We start from the raw sequence: 18,985 nt of genomic DNA on the forward strand, positions 1-18,985 counted from the left end.
GAGAGAGAGATGAAAATAATGTCAAAAGAGAAATTACATAGCATGACTGAAGCATGGAGAACAGTGGCTAGCGAGAATAGGACTTCATAGGGTCTATAACTGCAATCTACTGCTGCTTAAATGCAACTTCAGGGGCAGCAAATCAGAAACAGTCGTATTTCTTATCTGGAAATCTTATATAGAGGGTTTCTTTAGTCCTGACAAATTAGAATTTTTTTTCCGTTTGTTACTAGTTCAAATTATTTCAGCTTGGGATGTAAGTTATCCTTCTGATTGATTGGTTTTTAAGTCACACGTATACAGGAAGCAAGATAGATGATAAAGATGATGATTGTACAGTCACTAATCTTTCCATGCATGTGTCAGTTCGTAGGTGTGTGAATGTAGTAGGTCCTGGTATTTCTATTATAGCAGGAAGTAAGTAACATTTCTTTAGTCAATTTAAAAGTTAGTCTCATTCTTTACTGCTTCACCTTTCACCCTGAAAAGCTTTTACACTCACAGACCTGTGACCTGGTATTTACTTTGCTGCTTCCTAACAGTGAATTTAATGAGTGTGATTATTTGAAGAAAAACAGTGCTGGGCAAAAGGAGTTCAGCATCACTTTTAAAAATAATATGATGAGAAAAATGCCGGTTTTGGGAAATAAGCAACCGACTCAATGTGTTTATTTGCTCTAGAAATGTGACAAATTATGTTAAGGTGAATTAAATACAACAGTAATGGCCAGTTGTCTAAGTAGGGCATGTCTTTGATTGTGCAGGCACTGCAGTAAAATTATTGTTTGTGCTTTAATGTCAGCTGGACTTTTTTAAGCTTCACAGAGTTTTAACAGGCATTAATGAGTAGTACTGGGGCTCCACAAGGAACAGTTCTGGCTCCATTCCTGTTCACTCTGTATACATCTGACTTCAAATACAGCACTGAGTCCTGCCACATTCAGAAATACTCTGATGACACTGCTATCGTGGCATGTATCAGAAATGGACATGAAGCTGAATACAGAGATCTGATAATGCCTTCAGTGACTGGAGTCACCAAAAGTGCCTGCTACTCAACGCCTCAAAGACAAAGGAAATGATCATAGATTTCCACAGATCCAAACCCCCTCTTCTTCCAGTGAACACTTGTGGCGTGGACATCGAGATGGTGACATCATATAAATATTTAGGTGTCCACCTTGATAATAAGTTGGACTGGTCTACAAACATAGACTTCATCTACAAAAAGGGCCAGAGTCGACTTTATTGCCTCAGAAGACTTCGATCACTAGACATCTGCAGTAAGATGCTGCAGATGTTTTATCAGTCTGTGGTAGCAAGTGTCCTGTTTTATGCTGCAGTCTGCTGGGGAGGCAGCATAAAACAGAAGGATGCAAGGCATCTGGACAAACTGATTAAAAAAGCTGCTCTGTGGTTGGAATCGGATTGAACACATTGGAGGATGAGGTGGAGAGACGGGCACTGAGCAAGATGGAGGCCATTCTGATAAACATGGATCATCCACTTCACATCTACCTCAAAGAACAACGAAACATCAGTGGACGGCTCCTATCCCTGCGCTGCAAGACCGAAAGATTTAGGAAATCTTTCCTGCCATCAGCAGTCAGACTATTCAATTCAAAATTAAACAGATAAGAACCCTGACAACTGAATTTTCCTTTGGGGATAAATAAAGTGATTCTGATTCTGATTCTGACTCATTTTTCAGGGTAGCGATCACTAGTTTAATGGAGTCATACTGCATATTATTTTTCTAAAATGTTTTCGTGTATATCTACGGTTTGTTTTCTTGTACTTTTACTTGTGCAAACCAGGTTCTGTGTGATTATGCCATAAATAACACATAAAACTCAGAGGTGTTAGTATTTATTTTTCATTCGGCTGGGTTTATTAACATTTTCCTGAGATTTATTTTCCAGTGCCGCAAAGATTGTGGCTTATATTTCATTGAAAGCTTTTGTAATGTGATTTCTGCTTTCTTAAATTTAAATTAGTTTGAGCCTACCACAGTTTACTTTGTTACAATTAAAGAAATCTTTTGCACTAATGTGGGCAGCAGGTTTCACCTTCCAATGGCACCTAATTAAACTACTGTAAAAATGAATGCTAAATTCTGAGGCACTGACCGTCTTAAAGTGTGCATCTTGGCTGAATGTTGACTATGTATACTAATCAAAAGAATGCGTATTCCATCTGAACTGCTGTCAAGGCTTTCCATTTAGGCTGTAATTACATGATGGAGGTGGTGAGGGCTAATCAGTGGGTTGCAGTTTTGTGGTAATTTAGGGAGAACTAGACGCTGTGGTTAATGCTGACTGGGGAGCAGCTTCTACCAGCATGCATGATACGGTGGCTACATTAATCAAACAACTTCGTACGTGACTTTTTTGTAGAATAAATTCACAACGTTAATCATTTCACCAGAAGAAAAAAACTTTAACTGAGGTTACCCGCAGCATGTATTCACACTGCCCACTCATCCAGGCAGAACAGGCGGGGCAGAAATGAAAAGCCAACAGCTCAAGAAATTCAGTTTATAGGGCAAAGATGTAAATATTGCAATAACATCACGCATTAACTGGCTAATGGAATCTGCCTGAGCATTTAGTTGGACCTTTTTAAATAGCTCAGCCTGCAGCTTCTCTCATATTGTCACTTTTATTGCTTTTTTTTTTTCATCAAGCTGTGTTTGTCTCTGAGATGTAATCCAGGTGGGATTTTCTTTGAGTAAAGCAGTATTGAATTATACAAATAAAGCACGTTGTGCTCAAACTAGTTCATCAAAACAACTGAAGTACTATCTTTCAAGAGGTTAAAATTAAAAGATTTTTCAAAGTTACCACAAGTATATAACATAAAACTGAAGACCCTGTTGTTGATCAGTATGAATTATCATCTTTCTCTCTCAGTCTCTTATCATGTTCTCTTGATCAGTGAAGGAAAAATAATATTTTAAAAGTGCAGTCTGTGATTCTGGAGTAACATTGATGATATTTAGCTATGGAGGATATTTAGATTCCTCACTCCTATCTCCCACCTTTCTCTCATCTTTCCTTCCACTTCCTTAACCTTGTCATGAGCACAAACACAAACTAGCACAGGACATGCTGGAATAATGCTGTGTGGACTCATGTGAGCCGCAACTGTTTGTTTTTTATTCAGCGTGAGAAAATAATCACTGAATTTGGCAAAAAGATAATTGAATTAGAATCACATACTCTGCTTTTAAATCATTCTGAATATAATTACGGCGCTTTCACAAACGATTAGAAGCTCTTCAGAGAGAAAATGTCAGACACCTGTCTGCTTCACAAACTGATAGCAACAAAATAATAACGATGTGTAAGCAAACATGCTGTCACATTAAGAATATTTGCATTAAACATACATACAGTGTCCCATTTGAAATAATCTCTTAGGGATGTAAGCTGCCTCTCGTAATAATCTTTTTCTTTCTTTCTTTCAAGTTTATTTGAAAAAGGACAGCGTGCAGTTACATTAAAAAGATGGCTGCACCAGATTTAGCATCATGCTAATTTCCATCTGTAGTCCTTGGTCCATAAAAACAAACATTCCTTATTTAAAACAATGCATATAAAACACATTACATTAACAAAGCAAAACAAAATCAATATTAAAATATTAACAAATAGGTGTGCAACGTTGTTGGTTTACAGTACAATTATCAAAATGCGAAAGTATAACGAGGAAGACTGTATTCAAACCAATTACAATGTATTTGAAGTGCATTTAAATGACAAAAACAGAGTGCAAAAGTATAAAGTTAAAGTGCAGAGTTGTATGCGAGACAATAGTTTCGTAGATCGTAGATGTGATAGCGATCAGATGGTACCAACGAGGGTAGCATCTGATAGCTCTATACCAGATTGGTACTGTAAATACACACTATACTATTTTTACACTGATAGTCTGGTAGTCTGGCAGCCATCAGATGGTACCCACGAGGGTATCATCTGATGGCCAAATACCAAACGGTTATCGTTAATCAATCATTCGACATTATTAAAATTGTTTGTAAATATGAAGATCTCTAAAGAGGGGGACATGTAAGAATATTTATGGATGTATTAACATTAATTATTGTGTTTTCTAACAATGTACATCACCATAGTGGGTAATTGCGTAAACTGCTGTGATATTCCACAATTGCCTCATAAATTGTGAAGCTTATAAACATTAATCGCTGATTAATTTTCCATCCTGCGTCTGCTGCATCCCTTGTGTCCCCCTATTCTGTCCAACCATCGCCTGCTTCTGTCTTCCTCCTCTGCTGACACTTCATTTGTATCTGGGCCTGACATCCCTGACTAACGATCTGCCAGACTGCTCCCCTGCCTCATCTGTTTCCCCTGAATCATCATCTCAAGATGCTCATCAGCGTCCTCACGCAGCTACCCATCTCGAGTCAGGGTTTTTGTCATGCCCACTTATGGATTTGAGTGCTTTCAGTCTTCATTTTGTCTTTGTTTGGTTTGTTCTGTCATGTGTTGATGTTATTAATCTGGGGTGAGAAATTAGGGAAGGAGCAAGTGGTACAGATGCTTCTTTTCTCTCATCATCATCATGTGGAATCATTGCACTGCGTTCCAGTGAATGCGGCCTGATGTAATGTTCGATTCAAGTGCATGGTAACGATGTGAGCTGTTTCCATCCTGTTTCTCTCACTCCCCAGAAATGTTGTCTGCATGTTTGTTTGCGCTTTTACTTGTAAATGATAGCCATTTAATGCTAAGATCTCTATAGAGAAGATTTGAAAGAATGACCTTTCACTTGTTATCATTAGATGGACTAATGATCTTCAGAGGATGCTGCCAGACGTGAAATCTCTTTTCTTTTTTTTTTGTCTGTTTCTTTATTAACAGTCATACAATTTAGACAGTAGTGCTTTGTAGTGATGCCTAAAACATGCTTCTCACTACATTAATTCTGCTCTGTGATTCCAGAGGCATCGGTCCTCGATAATGTAATGTTTAATCTAGAAACACGAATTCCCTTTAGTTGGTGATGCTGATCAAAATTAAACACGCAGGTGATGAGATGGAAAAGGAGCACACAGGCATCACTCAGACGTACCAAACACTGTTTCCTTTGCTCTCAGCGCCAATTTATTTTCCTCTCTCCCCATTAAGTCCATTTAATACCAGCTGTTAATATCCTGGGCCTTAATTGTAAGATCTAATACAAATCTTGGCCCTTGGGTCACAGTGAGTGGAGAGACAAAAACACGATTTGTGGAAAAGCTGGGAAACTGAGGAGCTAGACAGGGCTTTTACTGCTTCTCTCTGTGAAAAGACAACTTTGCAGCCGACATCATGCAGCTTCTTCGGCTTTAACTTAGTGCAACACGCACAAGAGTCACGCACGCACATATTGCGTGTCTGATGGGTGCATGCACACAAAGCAATCAAAACAAACGGGGGGGACACACATCTGTGACACTCGCATAGTCAGTCCCCGCTCCACGGCTCCCATCTAAGTGATTTGTGTCCCGCGATCCAAGCTACTCTGCAGGATTGAATAAATCACATCAGTTTGGGAGTGACTCATCACATGTTGACGAGATGCCTAATGTCATTTGAAGGTTAGATGAGCACGGGATTGGACACACATTCACTTTGTGATGTCATTTTGAGTTTTGATGCAAGCATGCGGGTTCACTTTCTCCCTCTGTCTCTCTCACACACACACACACACACACATTCACATGCACACAAAGCAATCAAAAACAGGCTTTGACACACAGCGCCGGCTGACATATTATCCCTCTCTGCAAAGCGGGGGCCATCAGTTCAACCCCCACATACTCCTCCGCCTGTTTGTTTTGTTCTTCATGTTCCATTTCCCCTCCACACACCCGTGATCCCTCTTGTCACTGCAGTCATTGTCATGCATCCATGCCTGAAAAGCTGCCAACACTTCCTGACTGTCGCACGCACACACACACAAATGGTAAAACTCAAATAAACTCATGAACATGCTCACCCACCCAACATCCCATCTCTCACGCATCCATACAGTTGTAACATCTTGGCCCGCTTATCTACCTGCCTGTCTGTCTGCGTCACGGAAATGAGCTGTGTAATTTTTGTCTTGTAGCATTGCTGTCATAAACCAGCGACACTGATGCAGAAATGAGCTGCATCTCCTCACTTGGACCAAATACAAGTCCTCAAGCGAACACACACCAAACACATTAATTTAAACTCATCGTTCTCTCTCCTCCTTTCTCCATTCATGTTAGTTAAAGAGCTGATTGGCAGGTTTGTATGAAAGGGTGATGAGGGGAGTGAGGTTTTACTTCTGAAGCATGGCTGATGCTGTTAGTCAGGAGTTAATCCCTTTTCTTTTGGAGACACTGACGTGTTCCCTTCCATTTGTTCTTGGCCAGTTGGGGCTCTGTGCTCGACATGCTCCATGTATCTAATTATTCCTCCCAACACTGTCAAATGATAAAATGTTTTATGATTGGATGTGTCACTGAAGAGCAGATGAAATGTATGCCCGCCTCCCCGACCTGCAAAAACATCCTTTTCTAATTTTCTCCTTATGTCTTCATCAAAGTCTCTTTTTTCCCAACTAATTTTGTAGAGCTTACTTGAACAGAGAGTGTAGCTGCTGTCCGTCCTTGTAATTTCAATTCTTTCTTCACTGCCAAAACCTGCATCCTGCATCCCCTCTCTCGTTGTCCGTGTCTTTTCCTCTTAGCGTCTCTCACTCTTTCTGTCTGGGCGTGTCTGGTCTTGATAACAATACTGTCTAGGTGATACAGAATTCAATTTCACAAGTTTATTGTTCTGGTAAAGTTTCTTGTCCCATATCTGTGAATGTGAATGAATAGAGGAAGCATTCCTATGGGGGGGAAAAAAACGAGAAAAAAACACTTCACAACAACCTCACCCTCCATCTCCTGTGTGCACTGTGGTACAGAAGATTTATAAACCCCCAAAAAAGTCTTGTCAGTCAAACTGCTTTAGAGGGCAGCCACTGTGACTGTGAAAATGATTGGGATTTAATTAATTCCCCTCCACGGCTTATGTAAAGTTCATATTTCCCTGTTTAGACACAGAGTTTGAGAATCAATCAACTGAGTAATAGAAAAGGTAATAGGCTACGTGGACGGTGACAACAGAGAGCTGCATCCAGCCAGAATATAAACTATGTCATTATTATGTCACAACAAGTGTGTGTCACCAAATATTGTCTGCTTGCTGCTCATTTGTAAAGCAAAGATGCCATCTCAACTTTGCTAAGAATCCCATTTATTGAGTCCAGAGTGGTGTGAATACTCGCCATAAACACAGGCAGTAACCAGATAAAGGCAGAAATTCTTATGCGGCTGTAATTGATTCACTTCCACTGGAGGCATTTGTCGTGATGTTTCTGACTGAAATACTTATTAATGTATTCAAGATCATATTGACATTCAGGAGGTGGACAGGATCTTAGATTATTTACTCAGTTATCCTTAATTTGGATTTAGACTTGATGAAAAGAGTAAAAGTCAGTCTATGTATGGCATAGGGTTGATTTAGAGGTCAGTATCTGTTCAGACTGCACTGGGTTTAATTACATTCCTCACAGTAATTCTGTTTACATTTCAGAATTTGCCATAAAGATCAACAGCGGGCCACTCACATAACTGAAGTGACATCCGAGTAACTTATGCTGCTGCTGTGGAGTGGCCGTATTTACTTTGCCTCATTCCCTGAGATGGAGAGCAGCGATCTCTGTGAGCAGAAAATTAGCATGTGTAAATGTCCTCTTCAACTCTGTAAACATTATCTTCACTATCAGCAAATTGTAACAACCTTAGAGACCAAATCAGCCCAAGCTTGCAAATCATAGGTCCGCAGCCACCGTAGCTCTGAGGTGTAGTTAGATTTCTGAGGCATATCAGCTGTGGACAACTCGGTGCTCTGATAGGATGCGTATCCTTTTTCTCTGCCATCCTGCTTTTGATTTAGATGATAATTGATTGAGTCCACCACTCGTCTTCCAGTCTGATCTGTCTCATCCATAGTCTCCATGCACCATTAACGATCCAATAAAGCCATTAATAAAGGGAGCATTCTGTGCGATGAACTATTATGGAGAAAAGCGGCGTGACAGTGGAGCTAGCTCAGTAAAAGCAGATTTAAAAAGATGAAATCTGAATGCCAAAGAGCTCATGTAATAGAAGTCACCACTCATCAACCAACAAATGTCATAACAGCAGCTACCTTTATTAGAGCCCTGAGGAGCTTATCATCCATGCCTAAGTCAGAATTCCTGCGACATTTACCCACGACAAGTTGACATAAGCATCTCAAATTGCAATAACATGAAGTAACACCTGGAGCTGGAGTTGATCTTCCGTGTGATTATACAGTTATTTAGCAGCTTTTCATTGTAGAAAGAGACAATTTTGAAGAGTGAATATGCAGATTTCTCTGATATGGAGACTGTAAAATGCCTCATTGGTACTTTCAATCAGTTCATCATCCACAATACCAGTTTGCACAGACCATTAACAATCTGAGCAACAGTCGTGTGTTAATCATTTATTTATTGCCATTGAAAACAGTCCATTAAAATATCTCTTAATGGTGACCTCACTTGTTGCCACTTATTGCAGAAAATAAGCAGCTGTTGAATCTGTAAGGGCTTGCTGTTATTTTGCGTTTTTGCTAGTTTTGAAAGGTGCAGCGGTTGAAAGCGCACAGATAGCCACTTCAGCCAAGTCAGGCAAAACCTTTGAAGAATCAGTGTGACTTAGCTGACCTCACAGTTCCTTGCATGTGTTTCCACTCGGAGCGAATAAATGTCGCGTTCAATAGAGATTTTTAAGTTCGCTGCGTCCTGCCGTGGTTGTGCCGTTTCCATAGATGTGCAGGACTTTTCGTTGCAGTAAATAATGAGCCCACAGTGAGTGAAAAACGTGTCAGGAGCAGAAATGGCACATACCTTTCACAGAAACTTTTAAGCTCTGACTTTCTCTCACTCAGAGAGAGAAGAATGACTTGAGTATCAGTATTCATGAACGCCATTCATTAATCATTTATTGCTAATTTTGAAGGTTAATAGGTTTGGCCTTGAGGTCTGTTCACAGTCGAAGGATTATGACTTGATTGGGATTCATGAAGAAGACGAGTGTGATCGAAAGCATTCTGATTTTCCGATTGTGATTCTGATTGATATTGGTGGAAACCAGAGTGGATTGTTGAGATCAGTAGAGTCTGTGTGAGAGATTACCAATGACCTGGCATGTTTGATACATAAGTCAGACCTCCTCGCCTCCTTAAAGTTCCCCTAAACAAAACTTTCCAACACTATGAAAATGCACACTGGGACCGCTTGTTTAACATAAATTTATTAGACCTGAATTTCCCCAGTCTCTTTTGATCCTTCCAGATTAGCAGACGGTAGCGGGATGTTTGTGTGAATGAAGGTAAACAGTTTAGTGTAGTGTTCCACCTCTCAGACTCAAGCTATGTGTGAGGAGTTCTGGCATATTGATTACTCTGTGTCAGCCCCATTACCACCGACTCCCCCTCTGAGCCCCGTGTCTGGATGACTCAGTGTTGACAATTGTATTACAGTCTATTATCTTCCAAATCCCAAGGCTTGAATCACAGCTTACTGTAGGGTCTGCTTTGGAAAGTTAAAACTGCGTGCCGACTTCACACCTGACTTCCTTTCTATGCTCCGTTACTTTCCTTCTGCCATCATCCCACAGTCCCCTGCATGTCCACCTTTCCTCCACACCCTCCCTGACCTTTGCTTTTTCTTACTTTTCCCTTTACTTTCATTGTTCTTCATACTTATTTCTTCTTGCTCTTTCTGTTCCTGCCCTTTTTTCCCCCCATTCTCCTCCCTCGCCAAGCTCAAACCTGCCATGTTCTTGACAATCAGTCATCAAGACGGTCACCACCAGTCGGGATTCATTTTACTTTTCACACTACTTCATGTGAAATTTATCGAACACCTCACACAGTCATGCTTTGTTGAGAGCGCTTCTGTTGAGTGAATTTCTCACTGTGACTCAGACACACTTAGCACTAATGAACTTGCTAATTGCTAATTAACTTAAAAAAAAGTCATTTTAAGCAAAAACAAGTGTGTACGCTTTTTCATCACTTTGTTAATTATTCCTCTCCTATAAATAAACACTCAAAAGGGTATGCTGCTCTTGGTCAGCAACTACAATTACCCAGATTTTCTGAACACTAATTGTTTTTAAATATTTCTGAATAAATACTGAATTAATGTGTGTTTGAAACCCACGTGACTGGTTGTGACAGAGCTTTTTCTTTGTAGCACATTTAGCGCCTAACAGAGAGTCATTAGTGATATGTAGAGGAGATATATCCAGCTCGTGGCTGTTTTAATCAGCCTGATGGAGCTTTCATTTTAATGAAACACATAACTGGTATTCTATTCTGCTTATCACCATCGGCTCAGACAAAGAAATCCAAACAGAAAGTTCGATACGCAATCAAGCTGAGCTGATTGCTGAGCTGATCGCATCCAATCAGGATTAGTGAGGGAATGTGAAACAAGTTCTTTGTCTCTACAATGTCCTGTTGTACAGACAGGTGTTGTTTGTGATTAGATCAGTAGAAATATTTTGACACTAAGACATTAACTAGGCATTAGGTTAATGAGGATGGACCTCAAATTGACTCTTCTGGGGTGAAGCATCCTCTTTTTAAGATTCAGTGCTGCAGACGATTTGGAAGTTTAGCTCCATCTATCTGTCTCGCTATCACAATACGAATATGGCTTTCTAAACCAGATGGCTTTCATTAAATTTTTGAGCTGTTTGTAATGCCTGTGTATACTGTATGCTTAACAGCTTCCAATCCCATCAGCCTGCTGATCCAATTAAATTGGTGGCAGATTTGGCTGCGTTTTTGACTGGGCTGAGAGTAGCACAAAGAATTTATAGGAAAAATGCTCACACTTACATTCAGTCCACAGCCCAATGAATAAACTGGAGAAAAGCTTACAAACACACTAAATGAAGTGACTCAAACACAGAATAGTAGAGCCCTAAAAGGCATTCACATTGATGACATTGATTTACTGCATTAAAGCAGGGACTGCGACGTGAAATGACGAGGCAGGGAATTAAATAGAAAACGGGGGGAAAAATTTGTATTCAAATGACATCTGAAAGAGTCAGCGATGGTACAGAAGACCACAGTGAGCCCCCCTGTCACCTTCAGTTCACCAACTACAGAGCTGAGCCAGCAAAGCTCAAATAATCATCATGGCTAGTCAGCATAGATCAAATGTGCTTACAGTTTGTTTTTGATCAGAGCACGAAATTCTGTGAGCTGCTTTCCCTTTTCATCTCATCAATACCAAATTCACTTTAAAAAAAAAAGGACAAGTTGAGGAAAAATGTGCTAATAAATTCCACAGTACAATATGAAACAAATTTCAGCATGACCGTTTAAAGCCGTGCAGACATTTCTTGTGCACAGTATCATGTATTCTTGTCCTGCTGTGCTCTTCAAACACAAAAGGGATATCTAGTCTCAAAGCTGAGGGGTTAGTCGGTCTTGATGAGAAACACTCAGGTGATCGATGTGAAGCACTCAGGGCTTCACTGAGATGAGCACAGGTTAGATAGAGTCTCATCTCCATTATCTGCTGCTCACCTCCTGTATAGTTTTTTTTTTTTCCTGTGTCAGTATTTCAGCCACCCACTGCCGACAGTGCAGCCTTCGAGGTCCAGAGCATGTTTCTGATTTCTCTGAAAAATAATTTGCTCTTTGGATGCATGGCTTTGTAATTAAAAGAAGCAGCCGCATGCAATTTAAATACTTTATTTTTTTCACTTTGAGGGGTTTTCTGTTTTATATTTCTTATTGTTCTGTGCTTTCAGCTCTCTTCTTCCGTCATAAAATTCTTCTGGGATTTAAATGAATACTTTCCAGAAAGACTGTTTCAGATTCCAAACATATGCTGGTGTCTGCAATATTCATGGTGTTTTTGGCCTCCGCCAGCCTAAGAATTATTCTGGGCATAAGGTCTCTGCCTCACAAATAGGCTGTTACTGTTGCAGGTCAGACATAATTCTATGAATAATGGAATAAAATTGCTCATTTGTTTCCAGCACTCTGCAGGAATGCTGCCAGATTGTTTTGATGTATGCGCCCATTAAATGCTTTGAAACAAAGCTAATGCATCAACCCCAGCATTCTGCGCCAAGATATACGGTGTGTTAATTTCATGGTCAACTCGCAGTGAATTAAACTAGCTGGCCACTAGAAGTGATGTAAGTGACAGGTTAGTGCCCTGTGCAAGAGGAATGACTTGGGTGCAATCCATGCACATACAGCACCGTGAAGTATCCGCAAAGCAACTGTGTAACTGCGAGTAATTGGAGGAGCTGCAATTACAGTCTTCGTGTCCAGCTGCAGAAGACTAGTGTGTTGAATTTCGTGAACAGAAAATTCAGTAAATCACTTATCCAATTTTGTTATTATTACATTCCAGGTTCATAACAAGTCTGCAGGCATGACATTTGGTAATGCTCCCTCTCTCCTCCTCCTCTCCTCCCATCCCACGCTCACTGAGAACATCGTAATTAAGAGGCTGCAGGAGGCTTTAGAGCTCAGCCTGAATTTACGTGGCAATTGATACAAGCATGAAATGACTTATTGCCAAAAAACACTGCATGAACATTCCAGTGATTAGAGAATAATCAGTATGCCACTAGAAATGGATTTCATTACAGAGAGAAGACCGGACTCAGGCCTAAAGGTTTTAGCGTGTTACACCCTTCCCCAGTGTAACAGGAGGGATGTCATTAATTAGCACTTTATCATTAGAAAAATCAATATGTAATTTACAGAAATGTTACTCAATCATAGGCTACTGGAGTCTGTCGGTGCTCTCACTGTGCTGCCATGCTAGATAAGGAGTGGAGATGGTTTTTCTTTCATTTTCAAATTGTCAGTGATGATTATCACCACTGACAGCTCTGTCTTTATCTGGGGCACATTATACAGAGCAAAATGACTGTAGCATCTGAGTGTACAGCAACCTAGGTAAATGACACATCTCCTTTAGGCTTCACTAATCAACATTTTACATTAAGAATGGATTAAATTAGTGCAGCATGGAAGAGATTATTTGTAGTGACAGATCCATAAAGATTTATTTGCCACCTCTGCAGTTTCCTTCATAGCTACTAAGCTTTTCTTTTTTTAAAAGCGTTCTTCAGCTCAGATATTTTCATTTTACAGCCTGAGCTGTTTCATCTTCAATCATCTCATCGGTCATCATCGTTGTTCCCTGCAGCAGCGAACACTCTGACCTGCCAAGCACAAAGCAGCAGATCCAAAAAGTTAGAAACTACGGTAAACATGGGGGAGCATCTAGCCGCTAAAAAAGCTAAATCAACAGCGCCATCAAAAGATTCTGAGACTGTACCTACAAACACCAACAACCACACCTGATTTAACATTGACAGTCAAATCTGGTGAAGAGGTCTCCTTGTGCGGCGATAAAGTGCTCGCAGCGCTTCTGCAACCCTTCTAACACTCCCTGAAAGTCCCATTATGTAAACATGTCAAGCATCATCTGGGGTGGATGTGCCATCTCCTAAGCTGCCTCAAAATGTCAACCCTTCAACTTGAATTTCATTTTTGGGAAGAGGGAGAAGTCAGAAGGAGCCAAATTTAGTAAATAGGGCAGGTAGGGAGCGACTGTGTGGCCTGAAAACCTTTGTGTAGTCACCGTGCTATGAGCGACCGAATGCCACATTGTAGCATTCACGTGAAATCGTGCCACAGCTCAGGTCTTTCTTGCTGAATGTTCTCCCTCAGACACCTCAGGACGCTGCAGTAGAAACCTGCCTTGACAGTCCGGCTCTGTGTGCTCACACCACGAACAGTCTCAGGTGTTTGTGATCACACCACATACATACATGAAGAGTCAGCAGCAGCCAAAACAAAGCTGAAAATAAAGTCAAAGCTTGCCTCACATTCACTCGACTGACAAAAACAAGACTCTGAATTAGTTCTAAATTTGTTAAATTTGTCATCTACCGGATGTGTAGACAGTTAATTGCTTGCTAACACAGGTGTCAAGCTTTCGGTTTTTTGTTTTCAGCTTGTTGTGCTGATCCCAAGTGTCCAAAACTCAATTATTGCTGCTTGAATTGTATTCCTGCTTGTAATGCTAACTAGAAGTCCATTTGTAGTTGTGTGACAGTCCTTCGCACTCATTTAATTTATGTAAAAAGTCATGAGTCATTGAATGTGCAACTGCAATTCTTTGTTGTGACTCATTTGACATTATTGCATTGTCCCTTTAAAAAGCCATTGACTAGTTGTTCTCAACTTCAGCAAACTCTATTAATTTTAATGCCACTTTTTAACAGTTTTTCTTTTAAGAAGTTTATCAAACAGACAAAATGTTCAGATGACTCAAACTCATTGAAATTCTGAGACTTCTCCCATTCACAATATGAAAAAGGGGACAGAATGAAGAAGCTCTCAATCCTTAACATTCCCTGCGCAGCATGCATACATATTACAAAATTCCCTGTACAGAAAAACTTGCATTTTAGAGGCTTATCTAACGATTTCACATTTCTGGATTAGATATCTGAGTTTCAGTTACAGGAGGTTGTACCTTGCATGTAGCAGAGATCCATCCTGATTCAGTGGATGTCCTTGGTCTCTAAAGAGTCGCTATAACCTCAGCATTTCTATACTGTTTAGGGGGATGAGAACAATGGCAGAGGAGCTGAAAGAACCTGACTGATTTGAGGAAGTTTTTGCTTCATTTTGCATCTGTTGAGGATGGGGGCTTTACAGAAGTTTTCACTCCTACAAAGAAATACGTCTGTTTATGTGTGTGAATGAGCGAGGGGTGGGGTTCAGGACAGCGTATCCGACTATCAGCAGCATCAGTCCTCCAGGGATCTCATTATTCACTGCTCAGGCTGACTACATTGTTACAACCACCAAGTGACCATACATTGGGGCATTTCTATAGGTGAGTGTGCATGATGTGCACGTATGAATGATCCATTACGTGTTGAAATGAGAAGAGAATGAGAAATCACTGAGTGCTAAAGGATATAAAAATCCATCTAAAATGATGAAAGAGACATTGAGAGAATGAAAAAGCAGTAGGAAATAAAGAATAGATTAGACAGAGACTTCCAGATTGTGAGGTTTTCAGAGGGAAAAGGGCAAGCACTGAGGAGGTGAAGCAACAGTTTTTGGTTGGTTGGCTCGGGTCCTGAATGCTGATTGATCTCCAGGTGACAGCCGGTGTCGGGGGCCCTCGGCCAGGCTGTCATTCCCCCGCGCTCTCCCACCCTCGCACCCTCTCTCATCTTCGCTCTGTCACACACTCTCTCTCCCCCACTGCTTTTTAAGCTCTCACTTCTGCCAGCTAATCTGTCACCTTCTTCCCTCACCATCGATTCAACTTCTAGCTCGCTCATTCGCTCATTCGCTCTCCGTGCTCTTCATCATCATTCTGTTCCTCCGCCCTTTTTCAACCCTTCACTGGCGACAGTTTGTTTCTCTTCTGCCCTCCAACTTTGCCTTTTTGTTCCCTCCCCGCTCCGAACCAACTGTCCTCTACGAAGCACTGTCCACTTCACACCATCTTTTTACTCTGCAAGAGTTGCTCGCGTGAAGGGCTGTAGTCTGTTTGTGTCCTCTCGTGTCTGTGTGTACTGGTGTTACTCATGCTGCAGGGGCATAAATCTGTTTATGGCATCCCATTGTGAGGACCTGGCTTGTTTTTAGATGAAAAAGTAAATCCTCATTATTTCAATCAATAAATTGTAGTATGAAGACCCAGTAGTAGATGCGGTTAGGGTTAAGTTAAGCCTGCAGGAAATGAAGGTAAGTCAATGCAATGTCCTCTGAAGCAATGCAAACACGATCATGCAGACGCCTGTGTGTGTGTGTATGTGTATTTGAATTTAAATGCGTTTGTGTGTCACTGCCCTGAAAGCCTTCGAATGCAGCACATTAGTTTCCTTCAGACACAGCCTCAGGATATTTTGGTGACCTTGGTCTTCAGTGAGTATGTGCATGTGTTGCGCAATTACAGGGATTTCATCTTCCTGTGTGTGTGTGAGCATGCACATGCACTCTCCAGCTTGTGTGTTTGTGCGTTTTCTTGCACATGTGTGCACATGCGTACATTCAGGCACCCTTGAGGGGCATGCTTAATGATAGGCTCCTTTGCACAGCTCTGACTCTAATGATCTATTAAAGTACACTTAGCCAGTAATTATATGGACAGTCCCAAAAGGCTTATGAGAACTCAAAAGGGATTGCTAAAGAGAGGAGAAGACGATAAAAAAAAAGCCCACGTATTTACTGTAATGCACAGGAATCAACAATGTTATGGTTTAAACTTTGCTTTTAATGTATAAATGTAGAAAAGAATTAAAAAGTAATTTGGTAGAGGGACTTTTTTGTTCTGCAGTGTTCACATAGGTGGTTATAGTTGACATAGGGATTAAGTCTTGCTCAGGCTTAGCTGAGGAACATGTAATCCCTGTTGTAGCTCTCTTCTTCTTCTTCTTCTTTGTAAAACTCTAAATTTAGTTCCAGTGCTGCAATTAGAGCAACTGTAACTGTAAGCTCGCGTTTTAAATTGTCTGCACTCGAAAGTGAAATGAAAAATCAAGAGCCGGGCCATTCATTTCATTAAATCACACTTTTGAAATTCAACAGTTGCAACGACAGCCCCTTCTCTACCTACACCATTAGACAATTATTCTAGTCATTAACAGAATTGTCTCCTGAAGTTCGAGAGCAACTAGCAGCTGCTTAAACTAAACTGCCACATGCTCTAATTAGGCCGTACACTGTGTATTGGTTTCAAATGTGTTTTACACCCCACAACTTGAAAACCATGTTGAAGCAGGACAAGAAGCGGTCCGGTCTGGCTAGATTTCGATCGGTAAAATGTACTCACAAGCAGACAGAACAGGAAGTAGCATAAGCAGGACTATAAAGTATGAACAGTATGAACTACAGTAGCTTTGGCTACAACTGCAGTTAACAATATGTTGATTACAACATTTGATCATTTTACAAGTCCTACAGCCAAGCAACACTGCTCTGTTCCTGCTGCTCAAAATTCAGTCCACTTGAGCCCAGTCAGTCTGAAAAAGACAGTCAGTTTATAATCAGAAGCATCCCACCATGATCACATTAAAAACTTGAAAAGCACTCGGAGAGCGCATATTTGTTTGTCTGTCCGTGTGTGTGTGTGTGTGTGTGTGTGTGTGTGTGTGTGTGTGTGTGTGTGTGTGTGTGTGTGTGTGTGTGTGTGTGTGTGTGTGTGTGTGTGTGTGTGTGTGTGTGTGTGTGTGTGTGTGTGTGTGTGTGTGTGTCTGTGTGTCTGTGTGTCTGTTTGTCTGTTTGTCTGTTAACAGCATAACTCAAAAAGTCATCTACGGATTTTCACCAAATTTTTACAGGATGTCCGGAAGAGCAAGAGTAACAATCGATTAGATTTTGGAGGTGATCCGGATCACCGTCTGGCGGCCATCTCTCAATTGTCCTTCGACCTTCAAAAAAATCCTGGATCCAGACGGTGATCCGGATCACCTCCAAAATCTAATCGATTGTTGCTTTTGCTCTTCCGGACATCCTGTAAAAAATTTGGTGAAAATCCGTCCATGACCTTTTGAGTTATGCAGACACACACACACACACACACACACACACACACACACACACACACACACACACACACACACACACACACACACACACAGACGGACAGACAAACAAACTCCGGTGATTACATAACCTCCTGGCGGAGGTAATTAACTGGTGCCCTTTAGTAGGAGGAGAACACCATCAGCAGGTGGAGTTTAACCAGCCAGGTGTTCTCATTATGAAAGCAAGGCAGACTCTTCAACAGGATGATATCTCCAAATTTTCACATTTTTGAATGACACAAAAAGAAATATTTGTGCTTAGGAACTATTTGTATGCATTGTCTCGTGTGGAAAAAAAAAACTGTTGTTGATTCTTCTCCGGGTCCATCTGGAATGTTATCTCCTACCTTGAAAGTAGATTATGCTAACAGATGCATCTTCCATATTATTCTTGTTGAAGAATCTGCCCTGCTGCCAACTACTGACATCATTCATATATTCTATGCACATGTTTATTCTTCCCTTGCATTTTTTTATATCTTCGTTGCGTGTCTTGAGCCCTGTGTGACCCCCTTCACCCTGAGGAATATATTTATTAGCAGTTTAACAGAGTTTACCAGCGTTGGATGTTTTTAACAAGCACCAGAAATGCCCTTTTGCACACCAACAAAACAAAACATTTGGGATTTCCAGGTTTCCGGGAGGCTGGCACTGGGGATAATAGGCCTCCCACTCAAAGTCAATATCCACTGCTTCTTCCTGTTCTGCTCTGCTCTGCTCTGGCTCTGTATCAGTTCAGTCACCCACCGGTGTCTTCACAGTAGAGTGACTCACGCTTGGTCTTCTCGTAGTCTGAGAGCTTTTTCCACCTACGTGCTTATCAGTTATTTAATTCTGACCTATTCACTCTTTTTGTCTGAATGTCCATTATCTGATTTGCCTAATCCCTTCTCCTCCATTTTCCTCCTGCAGATGAAAAGGACATTTTTCAGTTTTTCTTTTTCTTTTTTTGTTGTTCAGTGTCTCAGACTTCATAAGCTTTGATATCTCCAGGAGGCCGTCAAGGTTTCTTTTTGGCTGACTGAAATATGTTCGCTGCTTGTTTGTTTTTTGGAATAAGAATTTTAGCCAGTCCTTCAGGCTGATACCACACATGAGCTGAGTTACTGCTTGGTAGGAATTTACTTCAAAGAATGCCCAGCAGTTAGTAGCTTTTGTCATTGTTTTCGATTAATAAACAACTGTTATCTAACATGCATTTACAGTATATTTATAGAAAGCTCTTTTTCTTCATTAATTTACATTCAGTGTATCTAC

At 40.8% G+C, this 18,985-nt stretch overlaps 1 protein-coding gene across 4 annotated transcripts in view; it reads left to right on the top strand.

Annotated features, from left to right (window-relative positions):
* The window catches only part of grik4 (glutamate receptor, ionotropic, kainate 4), a 337,318-nt gene that overhangs the window by 263,422 nt on the left and 54,911 nt on the right, over positions 1-18,985 (top strand). The gene's annotated exons all lie outside the window — the stretch shown is intronic.

This window comes from Acanthochromis polyacanthus, chromosome 13 (genome assembly GCF_021347895.1).
Source record: "Acanthochromis polyacanthus isolate Apoly-LR-REF ecotype Palm Island chromosome 13, KAUST_Apoly_ChrSc, whole genome shotgun sequence".
NCBI lineage: Eukaryota > Metazoa > Chordata > Actinopteri > Pomacentridae > Acanthochromis > Acanthochromis polyacanthus.